This window comes from Macrobrachium rosenbergii, chromosome 19 (genome assembly GCF_040412425.1).
Source record: "Macrobrachium rosenbergii isolate ZJJX-2024 chromosome 19, ASM4041242v1, whole genome shotgun sequence".
Lineage (NCBI taxonomy): Eukaryota > Metazoa > Arthropoda > Malacostraca > Decapoda > Palaemonidae > Macrobrachium > Macrobrachium rosenbergii.
The window spans coordinates 35428452-35450944 of record NC_089759.1 but is presented as its reverse complement, the minus strand read 5'-3'; the positions used below and the strand labels follow the sequence as shown (position 1 = coordinate 35450944).

The 22493-nt window shown below is 39.3% G+C and overlaps 1 protein-coding gene and 1 long non-coding RNA gene across 3 annotated transcripts in view; one reads left to right on the top strand and one right to left on the bottom strand.

The window, feature by feature from the left end:
• LOC136848827 (uncharacterized) overlaps positions 1-22493 on the top strand; it is a 318864-nt gene that overhangs the window by 279059 nt on the left and 17312 nt on the right. The gene's annotated exons all lie outside the window — the stretch shown is intronic.
• The window catches only part of LOC136848830 (uncharacterized), a 63517-nt gene that overhangs the window by 34531 nt on the left and 6493 nt on the right, over positions 1-22493 (bottom strand). The window contains exon 2 of the long non-coding RNA XR_010856151.1: positions 22046-22164. This is a non-coding gene — a long non-coding RNA (uncharacterized lncRNA). The remainder of the gene's footprint in view (positions 1-22045; positions 22165-22493) is intronic.

Sequence of the window (22493 nt, the reverse complement as noted above, 5' to 3'; positions counted from 1 at the left end):
AGCGTTGTTTGTTGACATAGCTCGCTTATCGCCCTCTACTAAATCATGGCGATGAATCTCCTGATAAGGCTGCAATAAATGGCGGGCAGGCTCCTCGCGTTCCCAAACGCTTCATGACTGGAGAGGGAAGAAAATCACTTAACTTACACACGATTGAAATCACGTTGCAGTTTTATAATACTGTTGCTGTTTTAGCTGACGTCAGTACTACTGATTTCGGCACTCACAGTTTGATCATGGAAAAGGAGAAAATAAAACGACTCTAACATTCTCATCCAGAAAGGAATGCATGATGAGAGTCTGCGATTTCTTGCCACTTATTTTTGGTCTCTGCCTGCTCGTCTCAGTTTTGACCAACGGCGTCAAAAATGTTATTCGTGCACTCGGTCGAAAAACATATCAAAAAAATATTTTAACTGACTTCACGGCATTCTTCGGATCAAAATTTAGTGAAGAGTGATCTGCAAAACTGATGATCATATACATTAAATTTACCATAATCTCTATTACCAAACATGAAAAAGTAACGAGAGTTCAATATATTCATGAAAACTACACACACAGAGAGTAATCAGGCAAAGAATATATATATATATATATATATATATATATATATATATATATATATATATATATATATATATATATATATATATATATATATACATATATATATGTAAATAGAGCCTCGATGGCCAAGTCGGTTAGAGCAGCAGCCTCGGACTTCTTAGCCTGAAGAATATGCCTCAAACTTTACGTTCACAATCGCTGACAATTACACTGCGTTAGCGTCAGACCCCCTTAGAGCAAGGCGTGCTAAGAAGATTTATGGGATAAGAGATTCTCTGCTTCTGACATTGCCGGATTTATTTTCTCTTTTAAATTCAATACATTCCCATTTTTGCCACTGACGTTTCCGGATTTATTTTCTCTTTTAAATTCAATACATTCCCATTTTTGCCACTGACGTTTCTTCTACCTACTAGTTTGTAAACAAAGGCATTCTTCAAGTCGTCTCTTGGGGATTCCTCTCCATTCATTTCTTCATGAAATATTTTTTGTGGTATTCAGTTTTGATTTTTGAAAATGTGGATACTTACTGGACACGTCCATGTTGTAACATTTATCAAAATGAGTAACTAAGGAAAACGCTACTTTCTTTAACTGTATTTTTGTGTAACTTTGGCAAAATTTACTCTATTTTCTTCTGAATTTGAAGGATAACATTTATGAAATGAGCTTCTAAAAATAAAATAAAATCCAAGAAATGGAAGAAAGCTGAATGTTAAAGACCATTTTTGAGTGTTGGTGTTGGGGGTAAGTACAATATGGCCACCTGGTGGCAATTATTGGAATTTGTAAGAATGTAAGGAAGCTTTCCTACAGGTGATGGGGTCAGTAAAATAGCTGATATTCTTATGTTTTACTTTCATCTCCCATTGATTCTCATCTACTCTATCTTTCTTAGAGACTCATTTCACTTTTTCCGTCAATTCTAGCAATGATCCTCTTCAAAATCATTAGATTTCTTCCGCCAAACCCTCCCTCACTTAACCTAACTCTTGTCAAGTTTATCTCACTCTCCTCCTCCTCCTCCTCCTCCTCCTCCTCCTCCTCCACTTTTATCACTGGACATTCACACTTGACCTTCTGTGAAGTGGTAGCTTACAGCTTGTGATACATCTTCCTTTGACGTTCTCAGCGCTTTTATTTGCCGTGTTTTGTATTTCTATGTATCATCCTCCGTACCCGCGTTTTTATCTATATTTGCACAACTTTGTTTCTAAAATTTACTTTAGTTTCTTATCCTCCATTTACTCATTCATCAGTCCCTTCCCCCCCGCATGGTTTTTCTATCTTTCTATATCTATTATCCTCTCCCGTCCACGTATGCTAACCCCGACCACTCACCAGTTCTCCGTTGGGTAAGTCGGTAGAGTTGTGGGCTAGCACTCGCTAGGTCCCAGTTCGAGTCTCCGGCCGGCTAATGAAGAATTAGAGGAATTTATTTCTGGTGAGAGAAATTCATTTCTAGCTATAATGTGGTTCGGATTCCACAATAAGCCGTAGGTCCCGTTGCTAAGTAACCAACTGGTTCTTAGCCACGCAAAATAAGTCTAATTCTTCGGGCCAGCTTAGGAGAGCTGTTAATCAGCTCAGTGGTCTGGTAAAACTAAGGTATGCTCAGTTTTTCCTCTCCACAAAAAATTCCAGGAAATAAAACACGGAAATGTATTACGAATATATCTCACTGTCACTCCGGCACGATGCATTAAGAGCTTTTATTAATGAAGGCGCATTTAACGAGGTCACACAGATAAGGCGCCGAACCAGAGGTCGGTTTATTCGGAGATATTCATCAGCCATCATTCCTCCTGACACCCGAGAGAGAGGCTTCATAATGGTTCGCTTAACGACTGGATGTGCGAGCGAGCGTGGACGAAAAGGTGTTTGTGTGTATTTTCATTAACTGATACAACTGCAGAATTCTAGCTCGAGCTTCAGCTCATGCAACGAAAACAAGAGAAAAAATCGACTCGTGTTCAAACCTATCTAGAACGCGTGGCAAATTGGATGTTGCTAGTTGCGAATTACTATGACAACGAGACAAATAGTCATGAATATTTTCTAGCTAACCGACAGAGATATTGCAGTACAGTCTATCGAGACCTGGCTATTTTGTAGGCATAGATTGACTGACAAAATTTTTTTTGCGCGTAACCGATTGCGTCAACCGAACTCATCCAGGTATTACAAGAGACAGAGACTTGTATGGAATGACTGCGTTAGTGACAAAGTTGAAACAGGGAGAGACAAAAATAAAAGATCTAGGTTCAGATTTCCAGGTATTCACTTCTTTTAAATTGTATGCTCTAATTTTTGTTTCTTATTGTGGTACAAAGTAAGGTTATCCACTATTAAGATAGAAAAAAATTTTACCCACAAAGAACAGTTACGTTTATATGATTGCGCGCTTGTGAGGGGATACATTTGCTTTATGTCTTCAAATTGTATTGCTTGAAGAAGTGCCCGTGTCTATCTCTTCGGGTATGATTAGCGTTGCGCCTGTTATAATGGGACTCGCTTTCTACACTGATTGAGAAGAGACTCCTACTTCTACTTTTCGCTTCTATCGTAATTTATCAGGTTGTGAAGCAAACTCCTACACCCTCTACCTTCCTTTGTATCCCCTGACTTCATGTCCGTCTCTTGAAGCTGGACTCTACGACCCGTTTTGTGCTTCCATCACTTTTTTTGCCCATGATATTAAGAGGCTTCATATTCGTTCCTTTCAGTTAGCATACACCTTCCTCGGTATCCTAATCAAAATAGTAATCACTCAGGCATGCAGATATAAAGAGCAGAATAAGCGAATGGAAATTTAAACAATTCCCTTTCTTGGGGTATACTAGATATTTTCTGGTCTTCGGCATCTATTTCAATACCAGATATCCAAGCGACCAACATCAGTCATGCTGTATCTGAGAGAGAGAGAGAGAGAGAGAGAGAGAGAGAGAGAGAGAGAGAGAGAGAGAGAGAGAGAGAGAGAATGGTTTGCTTACTGGCTGCGAGCTGACTAATACTCTTGCGGGTCCTTGACTCTAAGGACCCTGTGACACCACCGCTATCCATGTGCTTGCATTTGCAGTCAGAACTAGAGTAAGTATGACAACAACGCACTGAACTGTACGACGTCCCGAGTGAGGATGCTGGTCATGATCCTGCATTCCCGCAATTGCCTGCTTGATCAAGAACATAACAAGGACATAACATAACAGCAACTGTTACAATCATATTCTAATGGATGTAACAAGGATGAAGAAATCCGCAAAAACTTCAGCAGCTGACAGATGCTTCACATCTCGACACAGAGGCCTCCTCAGCAGATCGGCCTTCTTACGCACAATGAACAATTCTGTCTAACCGCTGACCTTCTGTTAACTCTTGTCCCCAATTTCAAGAGCTTACAGCCATACAGAGCCGCTGTCGTCTGGGGTCTTGCAGTGCCTCGTGTTGCTGAATCACAAAGATACAGATAATCTAATACAATACAAGTCAACGATAATTGCAGTTATGAAGCACAAATTGCTAATATAAGACTAAAGAAATTACTTTTCAGAGACTGTTGGCATGAAAACAGGACCTTGAAGAAAAATAAAGGCAATGAAATGGCCGGAACCCATCCCGGTACTGCTCTGGTGTACGACTGGTGATAGCACAGATTACAAGCTATTGGCCTTGAACGTGAAATGGCGAGTTCTCTTTGAGAAAAATGAGGCAATGAGGAACTATTACTTTTGGAGGTTGAACAAAATATGACAGATATAGCTATTGTATCCTCCCCCTACAACGGTGACATAGCAACAACCTTACGAAAGGCAATAAAGATGGAAAACTACCCAAATGTGAACTCTACGAATATTTAGGGGTTTTTATCGAGAGATGAGAAGTTCAACCCAAAAATTGAAGAGTAATACCTTTTATTTGAATGGAAAACTACTTGGGGAAATGTTAACAGGAAATGGATTAACAGTTACGATAGAGAAATTTTGTACAAATATATTCATGAATTTCTGGCCACAAAAGACAGATTGCATATGATGAAAATATCAAATGGTAAACTGTATGAAAACTGCAAAGAACCAGAAAATGTGATGCATTTATTTTATTTCTGTAAGTGTAACAAGAAACTGCTTAATTGGTTTTGTGATTTATTATATGAACTGTGTCACATCAAGACAAAAAGTTTATTGAAAATTTTAAAATTGGATTTTGAAGCACAATCAAAAAAGGACAGGAACGCTGCTGCAATTTTGATTTGTGACTATGTGGTTGGGATTTGGTTAACCCACAAAGCAGGAATACAAGAAAACGATACTATTAGACGGTTTACAAAATCAAGGATAATAAAAAATAGATGTCTACTGATAAAATCTTATATGGGTAACTCTAGAAAAATACTAACATTGAAATACATAGATTATTTGTAAAATGTACATGATAAAATATTTATCAACCCGAATGGTACGATACAATTATATTTGTTTTTGGTAAAGTTAAGTTAACTTTGATTAAATTCTGATTGTAGTACTGTTAAAAATGTAAAACATTGTATATTTTCTCCAATAAAAGATGACAAAACTGTAACGTTCCTTCTTAACTGGCAGTCGTTTTAATTCATTTTCGTTCCGATTACAGAATTCAGTATGACTGACAACCAGAATCTCTTCCCTACCTTCTCGTCGAAGGAGAGAGAGAGAGAGAGAGAGAGAGAGAGAGAGAGAGAGAGAGAGAGAGAGAGAGAGAGAGCTAAGAAACTAAAGAAGGAAGCCACAAAGTAAAAAATTAGGTTATAGTAGTGCAAATGAAGTTAATGGTCCGTCCCACAATTCTAGGAAAAAACAAAAAGCTGTAACGAATGCCCTAAGGCTCCACACGTCATGCGTTTAACGCTGTTGTTAGGTTACTGTGTTCAGATGAAATTCCGCATCCTTATCACATCCCAAACCGTGAATAAAAATGTGATTCCTCTCTCAGTGAAATTTACCACGGGAATAGTTCTAACAATGGACACAGTTGAAAATTAAGTATATCAGACCACTGAGATGATTAATAGCTCTCCTAGGGCTTGCCCCCCGAAGGATTAGATTTATTTTACGTGATACAGTATTGCCAGTTAGTTCTCACCATACTAAATGTTAAGAAATTTAGTGAATCACGGAAGCATTGAACAATTAGCTTGTCCTGGAACAGGTGTTCCTAAAGTAGTGCCTCAATACCCCCAGGGGGTATCAGAACCGGTTCTTGGGGGTATCGAAAAAGGCATCCTGAAAAATATTAAATTAAAGGAGGTTTCCTCGATTCAATCGTGGCGTGGGCTCAAAATTTATCATCTTAGGAGGTTTCTCCAGCTTCACAGCGCTGTAACCCGCCCCCCAACCCGCCCCCCCCAGCAGCAGCTGAGTGTCTAGTGTTGCCATATGAGTAGTCATACATTTATTGTTTATACGTTATTTTGGCTATTGGTGTATATTTTTTTTTTATTGCACAGAGCAGTAAGATATTTTGGGAGTGGCGGGCTGATATTGGGGATATCCAGTTGACTTGGAGTTGAATTTTGGGGTATCGGGACTGAAAAACTTTAGGAACCACTGTTCTAGAATAAATCAAAACTCTACCGTATATAACTAAAATATTTTTCAAATGATTTCGACATAATGATTTAAAGAAAATTTCGCAAAATTACTCGCACGGAATTTGAACATTTCTTAAAAAAAAAAAAAAACAATTTTCTTCAGTCATAACCAATTTACAACAACATGGTATAATCCAAATTAGAAAACGAAGATTCCATTCGCATATTTTCCCGAATACTTTGTATATGTTAGTTTTCTTTCTTAAATATAAAGGCACAATTAGCAAAGTTGCCCAATTACTACGCCCGATTATTACCAAAAGTTACCCAAATACTCTGCGTGATTTACCAAACAAGAAGCAGCTGTTGCTTTCGTTAAATCAGTGAAATTATCGATAAACGAAGCCACGCAAAATCCTGGATCCAAACCCGGCGAAAATCTCGCAATTTTCACTGAATCCTCAACAGTCAGATAAAGCATCTCCTAATTTCAGGCTGCAATAAAACTGCTGTTCTAACAGGGCTCTTCTTCAGTATGTGATGATAGAGAAAACCAGGTGTGTTACTAACATAACTTCTCAGCTCTCCCCATTCCTCAAAACACGCGTAAAGGAATCCGATAATTGCTTGGGGTTAATACAGACGTTTCTCTTATCAATATGTGCTGACTCTCTCTCTCTCTCTCTCTCTCTCTCTCTCTCTCTCTCTCTCTCTCTCTCTCTAGATCTTTTGCTCCTGCCCGCCTTTTCTCCAGAGAGGAGCTCAGTTATTAATGAACTAAAATACATGACCTTCGTTATGGAAAATAACTCACCATTGACCAGCAAATACTAAAAAGCGGTTTTCTTAATGATGTTCATTTTAACGACTTCTTCCTTGAACTTGTCCTTGAACCGAAAACTGGATTTTGGAAAGTTTATTGTACATTTTTCACTGACCAGAAGTGGCAGGAATCAATCTGCATCCTAAAAATTTCAAAAACTCCACTAGACACCGAAGCTGCATCTAAAAAATATAGCTCTAAATAGCTGACCCAATAAACAGCGCTAAATTAACTTTGCTTGCTTGAAAGAGATTCATATGTCAATATAAGTCATTGAATTTCATAAACAGAATTAATGCACATCAATAAGTGTGGAGGCATTACTTGGTTACTTGAAAGAATAAGAAACTTGCTTTTTTTTTATCTTCTCATGGCAATAAATCATCTAGGACACAATAACAAAGTTATAATTTCCAATTCAATAGCCTTTCTTTTTCTGATCCCTAGTACATCTAAATTTATTGCAGTCTCAAACCCACCACTTTTTTACTTCCAAGACATCTAAATTCCCCACAGAGAAGGAAACTGAAATATTTAACATTTAAACACGAGAAACAAATTTCCAAACACCGCAAGGACGGCCTTTTCAAAAGAGAGATAAGGTTTCGTGAAATGAGTCCAAGAGGACTGGTTTTTCGTCATGATTGCATAAGGGGTTTTCACTTTATCACAGCCATCTCTATTTACTCACATCTCACGAGACGCGAAGGGTCCCTACTTTCACCACAGTTACCAGATAACTTCTTGCGAAAATGAGTTTTTTTTTTTTTTAGTTTAATAACAAAACCCCGTCACGATAGCAAAGGTTGATGAAAGAAAACATGAAAAGTAAGGGATATATGATCCACAACACCAGGTTCAATCATTAATAGAGAATTACTTCATTCAGTTGTCTTAGAAATGATAATAACCTGAACGAACAGATCATATATTTTCATTTGGAATTAAGGCTGATTCTGAGTCATTCTTTCGTTACCAAGGAAGCGTCATCTATAAAAACTGTACTTTGTAGGCAAATCACTACCAGTCTTACAAGCTAATCTTTTACTGCAAGAGCCTAAAAAGTTTCCTTAGACAGAAAATGTCGATATCAGCTATACGTAGACGAAGTATGGCTGGACGAAATATTCTCCAGGCTTCCTGAGAGGTGTCGTGAGAGAACTCGCTCTCAGGACATAGACGATTCTCCACCCATGCCAGATTAACAGGACAGGTCCGAAACACGACAGAAGGGGGAACACCTGTGATAGCGTCTGCAGTCGCGTTAGCTTGTAAGTCGCCCAAACCATCCGGCAAGAACATTAAATTCGTTTTCATCTAGAACAAAACGACAGCGGAGTAAAAAGGTGTCAATATTAAAGGCAGATCGATTTGATAAAAGCCAAAAATATTCTTCGGCCGGAGATCGCATGCAATAGCGTTATAAATTGCTAGCAAAAAATAAAGAGAAGAAGAACGTGATGTCGGTTGTTGCTTGCTGCCAAGTCACTATTCGTGGTATAGCCTTGAAAGCTGCCCGTTTCCTCGAACCTCCCCTTGTTGCTGATCAGGCCTCCAGGTCGCTGACATCGTTACATCCTTGGATTGCGGACTGCCTTTAATCACCCCTTCTGCTGATGTTAAGTTTTGCGGGAGCCCTTGCGTTTGCGACCTCGAACCCTATATCTGCGCGCCTGATATCCCGCCACGAAGTGCTGTAAGTCCATTAAGACGAAACAGCCACCACTTCCACGAAGGGAAGGGATAGGAACGGGGAGGTTAGATCCTTGGATAGGAACGAGGGAAGTGGGAGGGTAAGACCCCTCCTTGCGGTTGGGGGAGGTGTTGGTGGTGGTGGTGGTGGTGGTGATTGCGTGAAGACGATACTTCGGAAGATTAGATCGTTTGGGGTTAAGTGAGGCCAAGGCGCCTTGATTGGAGTCCCAGCGACAATTATGAAAGTCATTCCTATCGGCTTCGTCGTCTTCTTGCAGTTTAATGTTACTTGTTGTTGAAGTTATTTCACGCTTTCTTGATCCTCAGCTGTAGTTGTTACTAGGCTACCCTTTGCTTACAGGGCATAACTGCTCCTCCTCTCTCTCTCTCTCTCTCTCTCTCTTTCTCTAAGTTCTTCGTTGGCTGAGTCGGTAAAGCTTCAGACTGTCACTCGACGGGCCGGAGTTCAATTCCCCCGGCCGGCTGATGAAGAGTTAGAGGAATTTATTTCTGGTGATAGAAATTAATTTCTCGCTATAATGTGGTTCGGATTCCACAATAAGCTGTAGGTCCCGTTGCGAGGTGACCAATTGGTTCTTAGCCACGTAAAATCAGCCTAATCCTTCGGGCCAGCCCTAGGAGAGCTGTTAATGAGCTCAGTGGTCTGGTAAAACTAAGGTATACTTAACTCTCTCTCTCTCTCTCTCTCTGTTTCTATATACGTGCATACAAGTCCAATACACGCTTGAATGCATGTGGAAAAATAGAGAGAAAGAGATAGCCAGAAATTTTTCCCATTTTCTATAAATTCTACCTTGCTAATATCCAATTTTCATTGCATTATGGAAAACTTGTTTTTGTCTCCTGCCAACTTCATTTCTTCAGAAAAAAAATCAGAAGCACCTTTTTGAGAAAAAGATAATCAGTGTAATGAGCACTGGCTGCTGAAAACCACAGACTGCAGTTTGGTAAAATTTCGAAGTCGGTTTCAAAATCCTTCGGCAGACTTTAATCTCGCGACAAAGAATGGAATTAGTGATTTCAGTACAAGTGCCACGATAATATAAGGCTCGGCATTATCGATGGATATAAGTTTGAGGCTGCATTATCGAGAGGCACCGTTACCTTAGAACTCACATATTGCTGTTAAGAGTTCATTTATTTATTTGATGACTGATCCAGATGTTTTCATTTTTTTTTTTAATCTATGGACATTTTATAACATGTTAGTGGCCTCTTATGTTTGTTACGCGTAAAGGTTTACTGATTTCGAATAGCAATACAAATTCTACATATCCCATTTTAAACGATTTCTTTCAACAATACCCCCTGACATATACACAGTAGTTAATAGAAATATATAATAATTGAAAAGTACCGCGTATTATTTATCAAACTTGGTACTTTTCACAACTATTCACGCATGGACAGGGTGGGCAGAGTACTTTCCATACGTCAAGGTAAAAGCTACGAATTTAAATGTTATATAAGCATGCACAAATATACCTAGATTTTTTTCAGAGCCATCATGTACAGTGTGCAATATGGAGTTTTTGTTTTTAGGAATTTTCGAAAATTCCTTTACTTTTCCACATATGTGATATACCGTGAAAACTGATAAAAAATAAAAAAAATTGCAATCTTCGCGCAAGTGAAAACATACCGTAGCCCGCGTCCTCAAACTCGTTTCCAATAGTGAAGATAAAAAGGACGTATGACTCCGCACAGCAAGACGTCTGTCACAAAGAAGTAAACTCGGGTAATTTAACTGACGAGTGATACAATGTTCTAAAATGCTGTTAGGGGTATCTCTTCAGCGGCCGGAGCGTTGGGTGACGAGCCAAACACCAGCTTATCCGAAAGCCGAGAGTGGCTTATTCTTTACTAATGAAATTCAAGATTACTGTTCATAATGTCGTGGTGAACATTTTTATCATGTGCTGTTAACACATGTAGCAGTCACAAGATAATTAACGTATATTGGCCAGCGAGAGTTGCCAGTGAAGAAATATTGAATCCTCGTTGTCAATAACACCAGTGTGTAATATGCACTTGCTCTCTCTCTCTCTCTCTCTCTCTCTCTCTCTCTCTCTCTCTCTCTCTCTCTCTCTCTCTCTCTCTAATAGTGATTGATACTGAAAGTACCATCACAGTTTTCTTCAACATAAACTTTTAATAAATATAAATTTTCATTTATAGGATAATGCGTTCTGAAGTTTCTGCAATCAAGAATTCGACAAGACTGCTTCGCATTTTAAGATGAGTCAGTTGACCGCGATGGTCTCTTGAGAAAGGGGCAATTATCTCTTAAAATTGACCTCTGTGAAAGGAAAATCTCTGAAAGAGAAAGAAACACAATGGCGGTTTAAGAGACAGTAATGAGCTGAAAGAATAATCCCCACGATCTCTTGAATGACACTGAATAATTCATCAAGAGCAAAACTGAGGGATGTTCAGCAACAACTATTTTTCGAGTTCTTTGCATATTGCCACTTTCTTTCAAAGAACTGACAAGGACCCTAACCACTACAAATGACTTTGTTTGGGGTTAAATAAACCTGTACTTGAACAGACATAAAACAGAAACCGCACATCTGTCTATAATAATAACATCCGAGTGGATCTTTCTTGTTAGGGGATCGGGAGGCTAGGGGAGACATGACACATCCACCCTCCTCCTGCAAACCTGTTTGTCCGACCCGGGTGGGGGCGGGGTAGGTAGGGTAGAGGGAGACATGACAAATCCACCCTCCTCCTGCAAACCTGTTTGTTCGACCCGGGTGGGGTGGGGTAGGTAGGGGATCGGGAGGGTAGGGGAGACATGACACATCCACCCTCCTCCTGCAAACCTGTTTGTCCGACCCGGGTGGGGGCGGGGTAGGTAGGGTAGAGGGAGACATGACAAATCCACCCTCCTCCTGCAAACCTGTTTGTCCGACCCGGGTGGGGTGGGGTAGGTAGGGGATCGGGAAGGTAGGGGAGACATGACACATCCACCCTCCTCCTGCAAACCTGTTTGTCCGACCCGGGTGGGGGTGGGGTAGGTAGGGGATCGGGAGGGTAGGGGAGACATGACGGGAGCGGCGTAGCGAGCGTTATCAAGCTCGTTTCTAATAGTAATGATAAAAAGGAAGTATGAGTCTATGACTCCACACAGCAAGACGCCTGTCACAAAGAAGCAAACTTGGGTAATTCACTGACAAGTAATACAGTGTTACTGTTACACACTGTCTCAAAGTAGTACCGTCACCAGTGATAAAATGTCTTGGCTAATGACAGCTTTCGACTCATCTCCCAGTAAAAAGTCATGATATACAACGATGTCCTTCAAACAGCTTTTGCATTCTGCAAAGTCTTCTTTCTGCGGTATTTGATGACTTGTTACGTATCGGGTTTCGGTTTTTCACCCATCTAAGCACTTACTATACACATAATAACAGAGAGGGGGGGAGAGAGAGAGAGAGAGAGAGAGAGAGTCGAAGAAAGCTATACTGTTGCCATAAACTGGTCTTCGTGATTTTTTAACAAAAGGAAAATGTGGCGAAAAGGAATTTGATTTCATCCAAAAACGAGTGGTATACGACGACGCTGTTGCCAGGTAAAGTCTTTGCAATTCCCCACCCCCTCGAAGAAAGTTAAGTAATAAACATTTCCCTTTTCACCCGTATTATGAAACCGTCATAGTTTTACATTACTTTTTCCTCGTTCTAATACTATCTTGGACTTACGAATCACTTGGTTACAAATTAACAGTCAGGCTGAAAGCAGGCCCTAATTCTCGCATACACATCCAATGTTCTTCAGTTTGTTATGGTAAATGACTTCCAACGACTTCTCTTCTATCGACTGGGTCTCCTAACTTCCCAAAACTTTCCGAAGTTAACAGGAAATTAGTCTCATAAGCAACTTACCATAAATATTGTACTTGCTTAATGACGAATTCTAGTACTAAAGAACTGTTCCTCATTGGATGGGTGGGTACCGCTCTCGGCTAGCACTCTGCTGGCCCCCGCGTTCGATTCTCCGACCGGCCAATGAAGAATTAGAGGACTTTATTTCTGGTGATAGAAATTAATTTCTCGCTATAATGTGGCTACGGTTCTACAATAAGCTGTAGGTCCCGTTGCTAGGTAACCAATTGGTTCTTAGCCACGTAAAATAAGTCTAATAATTTGGGCCAGCCCTAGGAGAGCTGTTAATCAGCTAAGTGGTCTGGATAAACTAAGGTATACTTGACTTTCTAGTACTATAGATTATTTGCGCGTACATACAAGCAATAAATGCAATAATTTTTTTTTTTTTTTTTGCAGGATACAAAACGAAATAAATCCATAAACAGAAAGAGTACATTAACTGACCAACTCCATTACACATGGAAAAAGAATTTGACTTTCCCTTATCATCATTACCCCGGCAAATTTCAAGATATAAATTAAATAGGCCTACATTACAAAACTGTCTTATCTGACCTAGGCCTAGTGAAACGCTCAATCATCGAAAGGAAGAGTGTTCAAAGCACTCGGTATGAAAGCTAAACTTAACAACTGTCGATATTGGAGATAAGTCAACAGCAATAATAGTTATAAGGTCAAGTACAACAGCAATTACAACGATATGACAACAGATGGATATTTACCAGTTCATCAATGTTTCAAACGCTGCCTGTGTACACGGAGATTCCAAACCGGTTTCGATATAAATAGATTGTGCTTAACACACAGCATTCTCCATTGACCTTGAGGAGATATAATATTGTCTGCAGGTCGGTACCGCGAGAATAAAGTTGAGATGCACATATGCTTGTCAATACAGCTGTGTTTACATTTTGTTTGCAAGACCCCATGAGGTTATACATGCGTTTAAATCGTGTATACACAAGAGTTAAAAATGAGCTCTTAATATCATCATAATTGTTTTTATTATTAATATTCAAATGTTCGTACACTCATCGTGAGCAAGGCAACAAGGCTGCTAAAATTCATAGCAAACTTCAGCAGAACGGACGAACGAAAAGTGGCAACAGAAAACAGTGATAGAGAAGAAACAACGAAATATAGACACAGAGCACTTGAAATCTCTCCAATGCTTTGCAGAAGTGAGTCTGTCTATTCGAGTGTTATAAAATGGAATGAGATCACTAACTTCTATACATTGCTAGGCACTTTTATTACGAAAATAACAGAATTTCCAAAATGCAATGATCAACCCATAAGGGGGTATATGTTTCCATTAGTGGCGTGGCCGAGGGACCGAAAGCCCGAGGCATTGAGAGAGAACGCACGTCAGGAGAGGCTACCTTATTATCGTCTATCACCATTAATACAAAATTTCTGTCATAGGAGGCCAAAAGCTTTAGAAAAATTTAACAGCACGTTCTTAGAGAATGGTGAAAGAAGTTTAGGAACTGGTTATTTAAAACATTGTCTATCTGGCTTATTATGTATTGAATGTATGTTTTATATATAAATATTTTTTTTACTCTATTTTCTCATAAAAATAAGGGACGGGGTAAAACCGGCCTTCAACCGTTATAAACCATGCATTGGACTTTCAAGTACTTCCAGCAGTAATTTACAATTTAAGTGTTCTATCCACTTTGTGTAAAATAATTAACAATGTAACTCCTCAAAAGTGCACTTGAAATTTACATTCTCCAACGGCAATCGGCTGCACGCATCCATTGTCACTTGCTATCTCTACGTTTAACCTCCCCTCTCTGAACACTGGTAAAATTTTTAAAATAACAAAACTGGTCGAGTGACGTATCCTGAATTTCCTAACTTATTCTCCAAAATGGTTTCCTTTCGGTGATGACACACGAGCCGTTTAAAAATCGGCAGGTCTCCATGGTGATGTGTATTATAAGCACATAAAAATATTCCATTAAATAAAATAACACATATCAAAGGAATTTCGGGGAACTGGTAGCAGACGGTTAGACCACAGATAAAAATGGACAGCTATAAAATGATCTCCTCGACAAATCTGCAAGTTATCTGTAACAAGAAACTTCGGTCAAGGTGAGATGTGGTCGGCTGTTTTGAATTCAGTTGGTTCCTGCCACCGTGGGCGGGGTGAGCCTATGGACTTTTGAAGCCAACAGAACCATGAGACGAAAAGAGCCTGCGTCTAGGTGTAGAGGTGTTCGTTTTCTTACACTCATTGTTGTCACTTTATAGGAAAGTCATCTTTGCATGGAAACTTTCCTCAGTATTACAAGACATAACTACGCTCTTGTCTCAGTATAGAATCAAAAAGTTAAGTATACCTTAGTTTTACCAGACCATTGAGCTGATTAACAGCTCCCCTAGGGCTGGCCCGAAGGATTAGACATATTTTACGTGGCTAAGAACCAACTGGTTACTTAGCAACGGGACCTATAGCTTGTTGTGGAATCCGAACCAAATTACAGCGAGAAATGAATTTCTGTCGCCAGAAATAAATTCCTCTAATTCTTCATCAGCCGGCCGGAGACTCGAACTCGGGCCTAGCGAGTGCTAGCCGACAACTCTACCGACTCTCCCAACGAGGAACTCAGTATAGAATCATTCGCTTTACTTGATGACAACCAAGATCTATTAAGAACGTAAAGGAAAATTCAAATTAGGCAAAAGGTCATAAGATGAGAGAGAGAGAGAGAGAGAGAGAGAGAGAGAGAGAGAGAGAGGAAGAACTACACCCACATAAAAAGAAATGTGTCCTTCACTCGCATCCCTCTACACAATTCCTGATTAGGGACTGACCTTCAAAAGAACCTGCATTTGAAACTCGTGGCCAATTCTCTTATTAGACCCTATCACGCGACGAGAGGCAGAAAACCAGATTTAGACAGATACCGAACACTAAAGACCGGGGAAAAAGCGCATTTGGGATGACGCGTGTATTTTTTTTTTTTTTTTTTTTCATAGAAATAATGTTTCGGTGGCTTCGACATCCCTAGGGATGGTTGAGGATGACTCAGCCACAATGGTGTGGAAAGAGTTGTGAATGACGGCACGATAAGTGGTGGGGAGAGAGAGAGAGGAGGGGGAGGAAGGGGTAAGTCAAAGTATTGCGTTTATGTTCATCTAATGGCCAACTTTCGTTTTGAGAGATAAATGTATATGCAACAGATGATAGGGTATGCCATAATAAATGGAAACAGCGTGCACTCACGAAGGTCTGTATAATAAATCTCTAAAAGAAGTTTTCAAATATTTTATGAAAAAATTGGTTTTTTTCTTCTGTGGATAGGAGCCACAAGGGAGGGTTTGCGCGTCAAAGTCTAAGGACGAAACACGTATAATTTAAACTCTACTTAAGTGAAACCTGCGATTTTTAGCTAAGAAATTAAGTCAATTTGACAAAAATAAGCATAGAAAAATATTATTAACCCATTGTGCTTAATTTCTAGGTATAAATATGAGTATACGAAATTTGTAAAAATTCATTAGCATGAAAGAAAGATGAGGCAAAAAGTACTGAGATGAATTGTGAGCACTTTGTATATACAGTATAGTAGGCTATGTATAAATAACAAGTATACCTTAGTTTAACCAGACCACTAAGCTGATTAACAGCTCCCCTAGGGCTGGCCCGAAGGATCAGACTTATTTTACGTGGCAAAGAACCAACTGGTTACCTAGCAACGGGAGCTACAGCTTATTGTGGAACCCGAACCACATTATACCGAGAAATGAATTTCTATCACCAGAAATAAACTCCTCTAATTCTTCATTGGCCGGGCGGAGACTCGAACTCAGGCCTAGCAGAGTGCTAGCCGAGAACTCTGCCGATTCGCCTAACAAGGAACTAGGCCATGTTTAAAGGTTAGCATGATGTTCATGACGTAAGAAGAAAAGATGAACCAATTGTTGAAGAGGCTTGGTCATGCTGAGAGAATGGGTGAACATACTTTGGACAAAATATAGTATAATAGGTTAGTACTAAGAAAGAGGAGAGAGAGACCTAAAGAATACAGGGTTGACATAATTACGTTTTCAAATAAGTCTGCCGTTGTTCGATTCAGTATCTCCTAACACCTCTACCTTTTAGGAAGAACTACTGTTGATAGTATAGAAAGATCGAAATCTTAAACCTTTCTTTACAGTGACGAACATCTGCTTGTCCATAAATCCCTTGCGCCTACACGCACAGATTCACACGCATCGTATAAGCGTAATTGTATATCGTGCAGCACTGAATGACATGCACATGTATATGAACTCTAATACAGGCATATATGCAAATATGTGTGTCAACGTCAAAAACATAACCCTGGGAAGTTAAAGAGTCAACACGTCACAAAAGTCACGTACAGCCCGAGACGACGGCAAAATCCGCGGGGCGTCTCGAGGAAGTGCCTGCGATACTTTCCGTCCTTTTACTTTTATTTATTTACTTTCCTTGTTTTCCAGATTGTGTCATGGCCGGTGATGTGAAAGCCTCCTTAGACTGGTTACCTTATAGCTTAGTCTGGCGTCGCTTCATGCTAATTAATCAGTGAACGTGAAACTTGTCATATCAGTCTACGTTAAACTTGTCATATGGCCGGTGATGTGAAGGCCTCCTTAGACTGGTTACCTTATAGCTTAGTCTGGCGTCGCTCCATGTTAATTCATCAGTCAACGCAAAACTCGTCATCTGTGATATTACTCATTTTCGTGCAAGATAAAACCGACCCTTGTTTGTGTATCAATATTTTCCATAACTTTTCTCCATTTGAAGGACGAAATCAACTTCTATTTGGTTTCTCGCCTAAACTTATTCTCGAAAAGACAGCATTCGGTAGACCAAAAAAACCATTTACCCAACGTTAACAGAAGTCTTACACAATTCGATCCACATAACTTTCCTGACATCAGCAAAATCAAGATGTAAACAAAAATGATTAAGAGTCATGGCGGCATAAAAAAAATTGATTTACCGTACGCCACTGCTTTTACTGATGTGTATCTGTCAAGTTTAATATGAATGACCGAGGTGTCTCCTCGAATGGAAATTGTTAGTGAATAAAGAGTGTTCCTTTTCCGTGTTTAATCGCAAATCATACCAAGTCAAAACCTAGCGTTGCTTATTTTTAGCACGTACGTTTTACGCCATTTGCAATAGAGTATTCAGTTATGGAAATATCAATCTATAATACTAACACGCAAATGTACAATACATGGTAAAACAAAAATCAAACAAACTCAGGGTAAATAACGCCCGTAACAACCCCTATATTACGTCAAAGCAAAGACGACCAAGTAAATAAAAAAAAATGAAATAGCCAAAAGCAATCGACGCACACGTGCAGTACGAACCGTGCATTATTCAATCGCAAACTCAAGGTCACACGTGATCTCGCAAGCACCTTCTCACCCACACAGCAAATTCAGTCACACTTCTTGCAGAGAGAGAGAGAGAGAGGGAGGGACAGAGAGACAAGGACAGGCAGTCGTGCGATTTGTAGGTTCTGTCATTTGATAAAGTCGAGCGAATTTAGGGTCTATTTCTTTTCCTTGTCTCGTTAGCTCGTTATTCTCTGCAGTTTCGCTCACCAAAACTGGAAACTCACCCTCGGGTTTTTTCAGTATAGGCCCACACGGGAAATAGAAAACGAGGAACAGAGGGACGGCAGATGAAAATAAACAAAGGTACTGATATGCATCTTGATAAACAAGTCAATAATGATAAACAAAACAGGGCATGCGGGCAGGGCATTCATCCCCAGGTGACGTTTTTTCAAGAGCCTCGTTCTGAAACATGGCGAAATCTCACGAAGTCTTTCAGTTTTTCATCACATTTTTCCTCAATTTTAATGTTCTTTTTCATCTTTCCCCTTCGCCACAATCAATTCCCTTTCCCTTAGACATTCTCCTCCGAGCCTCTCACTTTCAGAGAAGACAACCTCGTCTCCTTAAGGCTCAGGAAGCCACTGCCACCACGATGCAACCTTCAGGAGGATTCGTTCCTGGGCTCCAAAAACCTCTTCTCCTCCTCCACCAACGCCTTCCTCTAATCCAATCTGAAGGTGAACTTCCTCCTCATTAGCATTTTACTGCAGAGGTTGTTGTTGTTGTTCAGACGTTGTTTATATTCATGAGATGTTTATATTCCTGAGGATATATCGTTTGGCGAGTTCTGTCCATGCTCATTCGAGGAATTATTGCATGCTAGCTTCTTTTGTATGGACGAGGTCATTATGGCGTTTTCATTAAGGCTTTTCTATCCACTTCTCATACCGTCAGGTCTTGCACGAACAAACATCCAAATTAACAGAACGTACCCAAGGCAGTGTTGTAAAGGCTTCGACTGGGGATCAACCTGTAACTATATTCGTTTAACTAAGCTTTGTCGAGCAGTTCAGCTTAGCCGCAATCAGAGATTTATTGTGAATGCACTTGCTTCCTAGCTAGAAATTCATTTATCCGCCGATCAGACGAAAACTAGCATCTCGGGCAAAATATATTCTTATATATATGTGCATCTGCTTATACAGAAACAGTCATTACCTAAGAGTACGTTGATGATTGTTTCTGTATAAGCAGATATATATATACGAATATATTTTATACATATATATATATATATATATATATATATATATATATATATATATATATATATATATAAATCCCTCACAATATTACTCATAAATGCACCTGGAACACGTAGTCTGTTCCGGGCCGAAGGACGAACTAATCCAGTTAAAAGTATTCGAGGACTGCACAGAAATAATAAACAAACATCGCTCTGTAAACCTGATTCCCTGGCCTACCCGCGCAGGATTACCTTGTTCGAGCCTGATTCAAGGAGAGCCTCACTCCGTGGCAAACTAACTGACACTTGAAGGAGCGAGGGTAACAAAGTCTAACTGCTCAAGAATTGAGCCCGACATGTTAAGGTTGGTGGCATATAGTAATGAGCCGCCAACTTATATTCCCAAGAGGTTTTTTCAACAGCAAAAATTACTATTAATACTATTAACAACGACATAAAGCAACCAAAGTAATGATAACGGACTAAAAATCTTTCACTCCAAGCCATCTGTATCCAACGTCTTACACGCTGCCCGCCAACTTATATTCCCAAGAGGTTTTTTCAACAGCAAAAATTACTATTAATACTATTAACAACGACATAAAGCAACCAAGGTAATGATAACGGACTAAAAATCTTTCACTCCAAGCCATCTGTATCCAACGTCTTACACGCTGCCCATGAAAGCTTCCGATCATAGCATCTCACGTGACGAAGTGTTTAACAGAGTACACTGCGCACCTATTGCGCGCACACTATTTCCCTTACCTTAGGGAACAAATTAATGTTCCTGACCTGCTTCCATTTAGCAAATCATGTAAGTAAAAGCAAGATAGCCTCAATCATTTGTTGCGCATTTCTTCTGGCTAACGTAACTTCAACACGATAATCATATATATCACCATTCTTGAAGAAAAAAATCTTTAATGAATAGTCTACTGACTTTACCAGAAACATTCTGATTGTAGCTTGACTGGCCTTTAGGACCTACAACAAAATTATATACATAATGGACAAATGAATGCGTGCGTTTGCGGGCTGTTTATGTTTATAGGTCTGCACATATTTATTATTATGTTTACACGAATTATATTGCCTGCACAAGCAGGCATGCATAAACAGTTTTCGTATTTTCAACACGATGTTTATGTACCCCGTCCCTGCTTTAATGCTTTGTAAGATTTGTTGGCTTTACTTCATCCGTTAAGTATGATTTAGGTGCGATGTACGTCTGAAAACTCGACAGTATAAAAGCATCGACTACAAGTGTAAGCAAAAATCACAAAACAAACAACTTTGACAACCAACAAAGAAGTGTTTCACAGTAACCTTTCAATTTTATTTCTCTTCTGTTTTTATTTTTTTTTATACTACGAAAACAAGTACTGTATAATGAAACGATTTGGTATTGGTACTGCGAGCTGGCGTCTTGTCAACAATGGTCAACGGAGGAATAGGAAGAAGGACCGAGTGATTTCTGCCTGAGACTTCTGTCCTAAGACCATGAAAGATATATATATATATATATATATATATATATATATATATATATATATATATATATATATATATATATATATTAAAAAATTGACCAGTTCTTGAAGACTTGGTATCTGAAATAGACTAATAATACAATATGAAAGCTTTCAAAAAAATATTTAAGGCTAAAACCTAGAAGTCAAAACACGTTATACCGTAAAGCTAATAAAAACTGATTGTCAATTTACAGCTAAAAAAAAGATTATAATGAAGATGCTGTGAAAAGCCTGAATAAACAGCTGAAAACAAATCCCCAGTGACTGGCCTGACCTTCAGATTCATAAGCAGATGGAAGGAGAGAGGAACAGATTGTATGGCGTAAGCGTACCACCAAAGTTCATGCGAGCGCATACGGACATACTTTTATTTCTCGCGATGGGAGTGTGCAGAGTCGGGTACGTTAGCCGTTTCCGTGTTCGGGAGGTCGGTGGGAATACTGGGACGTACTTAACAACACATGGGAGCTGGTGTTGTCCTTACTGGCAAGGAACATTGTTATGATATGAATCGCAGACGCATTGACAGTGTTCTCAATATCAACAAATTCTCTGTTTTGTGTGCCCCGTATAGATGACTAAAAGCTCTCTTGTCAAGATACAAATATATCTTTGTTAAGATATTTTTTTTATGTCGTCTACAGTTGGTTCCTATCTCTGTATTACAAACTGGGCGTGAATGATCGGCTTGCCAATGCATCTTTTGTCGTTTTGTTATTCTCATCTCGATTTAGTCTTTTACACTATGTGCTTTAGAAGCACATAAACTTCAGTTGGAATTCACTGATCAAATTACCTTCGGACGGGCAGTACACGGGTCAGAAATTCAGTGTTTGATGTCAGAGTCTATATATATATAATAAACACAAGCTATTTTTTTCTTATTTTCTGTGGCTAGTTCTTAATATCATTTTTTAAATTTCCACTCCCCTACTTGCAGTTGATTGAAGATGTGTTTTAACGTTTACTGCAATTGTGTCAGTGAATCTATGCGTGACAAAAAAAAAAAAAAAAAAAAAAAAAAATCTTCCCGCCATTTCCCCATTAAATCACTCTTCTTATTAAATTCGCTCTTTCTGGCTGCTAATTATCTGGTGGTCTTTGGTTATAGCACCATTGTTCGATGATAAATGCAAGAACAGTCTTCTCCACTTATCTGCATTAATTTTGTAGCTAATCGCATCTTGCGTTTCATGTTGTCTCTTAGATACTCGAATCATGCTGCTCTCATTGCAAATGTTTATTTTCCCTCTTTCATTGTCTGCGGAAACCTGCTAAGTAGTATCATGACCTTTCATCTCATTCCATAAAAAACATTAATAGGAGCAACGACGAACAAACCATTCTACTTACTCTCACGAACGCCACTCATTTCCAGCGGTCATTGATCAGCCACTAACAATACGGCTACCATCAGTGCGCTGAAGAACCACAGGGATCCGTGAATGGTGACTCTGGCCATTCTAGAAGACCTGACAACAATAAAAGACCAGTATGTACATTCACCTGTATCATCAGTCAGTAGACAGCAGTTTACAAAAAAAAATGAACAGCAGTTCTTGTGCTTTTCTTTTGTGAAATGACAATACTCACCGTAGCCAAGCTTATATATGTAAAAATTGGAGAATTCTTAATTACAACAATATTCAAAGTATAAAAAGTGGAATAATAATAACAATAATAATTAGGTTCTTTACAATGGAGTACATGCGCATTTTGTAATGCTGGTAATCTCCATACGTCATGTAATGGTCATGAGGCAACTGCCGGAACAAATATTATCAGCAGCATCGAATCGACG